General features: G+C 39.9%; 1 pseudogene; it reads left to right on the top strand.

The window, feature by feature from the left end:
* Positions 1-5,169: 5,169 nt before the first annotated feature.
* On the top strand, positions 5,170-6,523 carry LOC125532677 (annotated as a pseudogene).
* The last annotated feature ends 284 nt before the right edge of the window (positions 6,524-6,807 follow it).

Genomic DNA, 6,807 nt, shown 5'->3' with positions numbered 1-6,807 from the left:
TCTTATAAGCATGTCAACTTTTGTGGAGTGCATAGAGTTTGCAAGTACACACCAAATAGGGAAGATAGATTTTGCAAGAGGCATAAGTATTTAGAAACTAAATGGTTGCAAGAGAGGCTTAATGTTTGTGTTGAAAATTTAAAATTTCTTCACCATACTTGTGAACCTTGCAATGAACATGGTCATTTAAATCTCTGATGCAAATTGTTTCATGATCGTATCGTGTCCAAAAATTGTGATGATTTGATTTCCCTTGCACATCATAATGAACTTAGTTTTCTTTTTGGTTATGAAGAAATGAAACGTATAACTAAGCATATTCCAGAATATAACCTTGAGAAATTCCTCGATATTGATCTAGAATAAATTTGTATGTATTGTGCGGTGAATTGCATTGAAAATCCTTATATTGCCAATTACATAAAGAAAAGAAAACAAATAGAGGATGAAGAGAATACTAATGAAATGGAAGAGACTTCCCAATATTCTCCTATTATTTCTTATGATGAATCAGGTAACGAGGAGGAGCCTTCTATTCAACCAATCTCATCAATAAGGAGCTCCAAAACGAGGATTTAACCCACACATAATGTGAAGAAGAAAAAAGAAAAGATGGAGAAGCAAAGGTAAAAATGTATCCCTCCCAAATGATGTTGCTCCTATTACTCATTGTGATGATGATAATTGTTATACTATTGGTGCTATCCATACTATTAATGATGAGAGTGATTATGCTTATGATATGAAAAGGCCCAAGCTTGGGGATGCTATGTTTGATGAGAATGCCATGTTTGAGAATATATTTGTTGCAATGCTAGTAAAAAAAGTTTATAAACCATAGATAAGTTGGAATACAGTAGGTTTAACACCAATATAAATCAATAATGAGTTCATTACAGTACCTTGAAGTGGTCTTTTGTTTTCTTTCACTAATGGAGCTCACGGGATTTTGTACTTTAAGTTTTGTGTTGTGAAGTTTTCAAGTTTTGGGTAAAGATTTGATGGATTATGGAACAAGGACTGGCAAGAGCCTAAGCTTGGGGATTCCCATGGCACCCCCAAGATAATCTAAGGACACCTAAAAGCCAAAGCTTGGGGATGCCCTGGAAGGCATCCCCTCTTTTCGTTTACTTCTATCGGTAACTTTACTTGGAGCTATATTTTTATTCACCACATGATATGTGTTTTTCTTGGAGCGTCTTGTATGATTTGAGTCTTTGCTTTTTAGTTTACCACAATCATACTTGCTGTACACATCTTTTGAGAGAGCCATACATGATTTGGAATTTGTTAGAATACTCTATGTGCTTCGCTTATATCTTTTTGAGTTATATAGTTTTGCTCTAGTACTTCACTTATATCTTTTAGAGCACGATGGTGGATTTGTTTTATAGAAACTATTGATCTCTCATGCTTCACTTAGATTATTTTGAGAGTCTTAAATAGCATGGTAATTTGCTTAAATAATCCTAATATGCTTGGAATTCAAGAATAGTAAAAACTTTCTTATGAGTGTGTTGAATGCTATGAGTAGTTTGATGCTTGGTTATTATTTTGAGATATGAAGATGGTGATATTAAAGTTATGCTAGTTGAGTAGTTGTGAATTTGAGAAATACTTGTGTTAAAGTTTGTGATTCCTGTAGCATGCACGTATGGTGAACCGTTATGTGATGAAGTCGAAGCATGATTTATTTTTTGATGGTCTTCCTTATGAGTGGCGGTCGGGGACGAGCGATGGTCTTTTCCTACCAATCTATCCCCCTAGGAGCATGCGCGTAATACTTTGCTTTGATAAGTTGTAGATATTTGCAATAAGTATATGAGTTCTTTATGACTAATGTTGAGTCCATGGATTATATGCACTTTCCTTCCTTCCACCATTGCTAGCCTCTCTAATACCGCGCACCTTTCGCCGGTATCATACACCCACCATATAGCTTCCTCAAAACAGCCACCATACCTACCTATTATGGCATTTCCATAGCCATTCCGAGATATATTTCCATGCAACTTTCCACCGTTCCGTTTATTATGACACACTCCATCATTGTCAAATTTCTTAGCATGATCATGTAGTTGACATAGTATTGTGGCAAAGCCACCATTCATAATTATTTCATACATGTCACTCTTGATTCATTGCATATCCCGGTACACCGCCGGAGGCATTCATATAGAGTCATAATTTGTTCTAAGTATCGAGTTGTTATTGTTGTGTTGTAAGAAAATAAAAGTGTGATGATCATCATTATTAGAGCATTATCCCAGTGAGGAAAGGATGATGGAGACTATGATTCCCCCACAAGTCGGGATGAGACTCCATACTAAAAATAAAAGAAAGAAAGAAAGAAAAGAGGCCATAAAAAAGAGAGAAAAGACCCAAATAAAAAAATGAGAGAAAAAGATAGAAGGGACAATGTTACTATCCTTTTACCACACTTGTGCTTCAAAGTAGCACTATGATATTCATGATAGAGAGTCTCCTATGTTATCACTTTCATATACTAGTGGGAATTTTTCATTATAGAACTTGGCTTGTATATTCAAATGATGGGCTTTCTCAAAATGCCCTAGGTCTTCATGAGCAAGAAAGTTGGATGCACACCCACTTAGTTTCTTTTGTTGAGCTTTCATATACTTATAGCTCTAGGGGATCCGTTGCATGACAATCCCTACTCACTCACATTCATATCTATTGATGGGCATCTCCATAGCCCGTTGATACGCCTAGTTGATGTGAGACTATCTTCTCCCTTTTTGTCTTCTCCACAACCACCATTCTATTCCACTTATAGTGCTATATCCATGGCTCACGCTCATGTATTGCGTGAAGATTGAAAAAGTTTGAAAATTTCAAAAGTATGAAACAATTGCTTGGCTTGTCATCGGGGTTGTGCATGATTTAAATACTTCGTGTGATGAAGATAGAGCATAGCCAGACTATATGATTTTGTAGGGATAAGTTTCTTTGGCCATGTTATTTTGAGAAGACATGATTGCTTTGTTAGTATGCTTGAAGTATTATTATTTTTATGTAAATATTAAACTTTTATCTTGAATCTTTCGGATCTGAATATTCATACCACAATTAAGAAGAATTACATTAAAATTATGCCAAGTAGCACTCCACATCAAAAATTCTATTTTTATCATTTACCTACTCGAGGACGAGCAGGAATTAAGCTTGGGGATGCTTGATACATCTCCAACGTATTAATAATTTTTGATTGCTCCATGCTATATTATCTACTATTTTGGACATTATTGGGCTTTATTATCCACTTTTATATTATTTTTGGGACTAACCTATTAACCGAAGGCCCAACCCAGAATTGTTGTTTTTTTTGCCTATTTTAGGGTTTCGAAGAAAAGGAATATCAAACGGAGTCCAAACGGAATGAAACCTTCGGGAACGTGATTTTCTCACCGAACATGATCCAGGAGACTTGGAACCTACGTCAAGAAACAAAGGAGGAGGCCACGAGGTAGGGGGCGCGCCTACCCCCCCCCCCCAGGCGCGCCCTCCACCCTCGTGGGGCCCCTGTTGCTCCACCGACGTACTCCTTCCTCCTATATATACCTACGTACCCCCAGACTATCAGATACGGAGCCAAAACCCTAATTCCACCGCCGCAACTTTCTATATCCACGAGATCCCATCTTGGGGCCTGTTTCAAAGCTCCGCCGGAGGAGGCATCGATCACGGAGGGCTTCTACATCATCTCCATAGCCCCTTCGATGAAGTGTGAGTAGTTTACCTCAGACCTTCGGGTCCATAGTTATTAGCTAGATGGCTTCTTCTCTCTTTTTGGATCTCAATACAATGTTCTCCCCCTCTCTTGTGGAGATCTATTCGATGTAATCTTCTTTTTGCGATGTGTTTGTTGAGACCGATGAATTGTGGGTTTATGATCAAGTCTATCTATGAACAATATTTGAATCTTCTCTGAATTCTTTTATGTATGATTGGTTATCTTTGCAAGTCTCTTCGAATTATCAGTTTGGTTTGGCCTACTAGATTGATCTTTCTTGCAATGGGAGAAGTGCTTAGCTTTGGGTTCAATCTTGCGGTGTCCTTTCCCAGTGACAGTAGGGGCAGCAAGGCACGTATTGTATTGTTGCCATCGAGGATAACAAGATGGGGGTTTCATCATATTGCATGAGTTTATCCCTCTACATCATGTCATCTTGCTTAAGGCGTTACTCTATTTTCATGAACTTAATACTCTAGATGTATGCTGGATAGCGGTCGATGAGTGGAGTAATAGTAGTAGATGCAGGCAGGAGTCGGTCTACTTGTCTCGGACGTGATGCCTATATACATGATCATACCTAGATATTCTCATAACTATGCTCAATTCTGTCAATTGCTCAACAGTAATTCGTTCACCCACCGTAAAATATCTATGCTCTTGAGAGAAGCCACTAGTGAAACCTATGGCCCCCGGGTCTATCTTCATCATATTAATCTTCCAATACTTCGTAATTTCCTTTGATTTTTACTTTGCTTTTATTTTACTTTGCATCTTTATCAAAAAATACCAAAAATCTTATCTTATCATATCTATCAGATCTCACTCTCGTAAGTGGCCGTGTAGGGATTGACAACCCCTTATCGCGTTGGTTGCGAGGATTTATCTGTTTTGTATAGGTGCGAGGGACTCGGGCGTAGCCTCCTACTGGATCGATACCTTGGTTCTCAAAAACTGAGGGAAATACTTACACTACTTTGCTGCATCATCCCTTCCTCTTCAGGGAAAACCAACGCAGTGCTCAAGAGGTAGCAGACAGCACACCCCCACTTTAAGCGCATCTTTGTATCGACTGAATAACTCTATCTAAGGGTGACGTCGGCGGAACCGGTGAACCACGCGAGCTGGTTAGATGCGTGGGGCAGAGGGCTCGTAGTACCCCCCTTTTCTTGATCCATCCTTTTCTTCGCTTCGGTAGTTAATCACCTAAAATCCGAGGGAGGCTGGCCTGCACGCCATACCTATACCCATACAGTGCCAGGCAGGCGGTGGACTCATTTTTGGATTAGGGAAGGGAAGAAGGGGCCTAAGCACGACAGATGCCGTACACTTGAGTGGCGAAGGAAAGCGAGACCGTACTTCTTTTGCCAGGCCAGTTCTTACATAAGGTTCCCGCAGAAGATCAAGTTGGTGAGCTATGTGATGGGAAACCTTCCCGCACGGTTCGGAGAGCACTGAAGACGAATGAGAGGTTCACCACCACATCATTGCAAGGGGAGCTCGCTCGATTCGCAGATTGGCCTGACTCTTAATTCACTTTTGACTCTGTGTTCGATAGCCTGACCGCAGTGATGTTAATTGTGGTTACATTCATAAGTAGCTTGGTCCATCTTTATTCCATTTCATATATGTCTGAGGATCCGCATAGCCCTCGATTTATGTGTTATTTATCCATTTTTACTTTTTATGCTAATGTTGGTGACTGGAGATAACTTTCTTCAATTATTCCTGGGATGGGAGGGAGTAGCTATTGCTTCATATTTGTTAATTCATTTTCTGGTTTACACGACTTCAGGCGGATAAAGCTGCTATAAAAGCTATGCTTGTCAATCGAGTAGGTGATTTTGGATTAGCTCTTGGGATTTTTGGTTGTTTTACTCTCTTTCAAATAGTAGACTTTTTAACCATTTTTGCTTGTGCTAGTGCTCCAAGAAATGAATGGATTTTTTGCAATATGAGATTGAATGCCATAACTCTAATTTGTATTTTACTTTTTATTGGTGCTATTGGGAAATCTGCACAGATAGGATTGCATACTTGGTTACCCGATGCAATGGAGGGTCCCACTCCAGTATCTGCATTGATTCATGCAGCTACTATGGTCACTGCTGGCGTTTTCATGATAGCAAGGTGCTCCCCTTTATTTGAATACTCACCTATGGCTTTGATTGTTATTACTTTTGCAGGAGCTATGACTTCATTCCTTGCGGCAACCACTGGAATATTACAGAACGATCTAAAGAGGGTCATAGCTTATTCAACTTGCAGTCAATTAGGCTATATGATCTTTGCTTGCGGCATCTCTAACTATTCGGTTAGCGTCTTTCACTTAATGAATCACGCATTTTCAAAGCATTACTCTTCCTGAGTGCGGGTTCAGTGATTCATGCCATGTCGGATGAGCAAGATATGCGGAAGATGGGGGGGCTTGCCTCCTCCTTTCCTTTGACCTATGCCGTGATGCTCATGGGCAGCTTATCTCTTATTGGATTTCCTTTTCTAACAGGATTTTATTCTAAAGATGTGATCTTAGAGCTCGCTTACACAAAGTATACCATCAGTGGGAACTTTGCTTTCTGGTTGGGAAGTGTCTCTGTCCTTTTCACTTCTTATTACTCCTTTCATTTACTATTTCTAACATTTCTAGTACCAACTAATTCATTCGGGCGAGACAGATTACGATGTCATGATGCACCCATTCCTATGGCCATTCCTTTAATACTTTTGGCTCTCGGGAGTCTCTTTGTAGGATACTTGGCCAAAGTGTGACCTGTTAGCCCATAAGTCAGTACTATGATGACAAAGCGGCTGTTTCTCACCCGATACGATCGTACGAGGTCACAATTTACCCAACACGATCATCTGGGGTGAACAAGAATTGGTGATCGGATGCGGTCGAAATTCCCGCCAATGGTTGAGATGTTTAGTCGACTCCCTTCCCCTTTGTGGGGGTCTGGACCCCTACAAGTGAGCAGAAAAGGGAGGAGGAAAGAGGCCCTGGTGAACCGTCATAATAAGTGAACAAGTGTAAGCTTTGCTGCCCGACAGTATGG

The sequence above is a fragment of the Triticum urartu genome, chromosome 1, assembly GCF_003073215.2.
Source record: "Triticum urartu cultivar G1812 chromosome 1, Tu2.1, whole genome shotgun sequence".
NCBI lineage: Eukaryota > Viridiplantae > Streptophyta > Magnoliopsida > Poales > Poaceae > Triticum > Triticum urartu.
The sequence above is the reverse complement of the archived record's forward strand: the minus strand, read 5'-3'. Positions and strand labels throughout refer to the sequence as shown.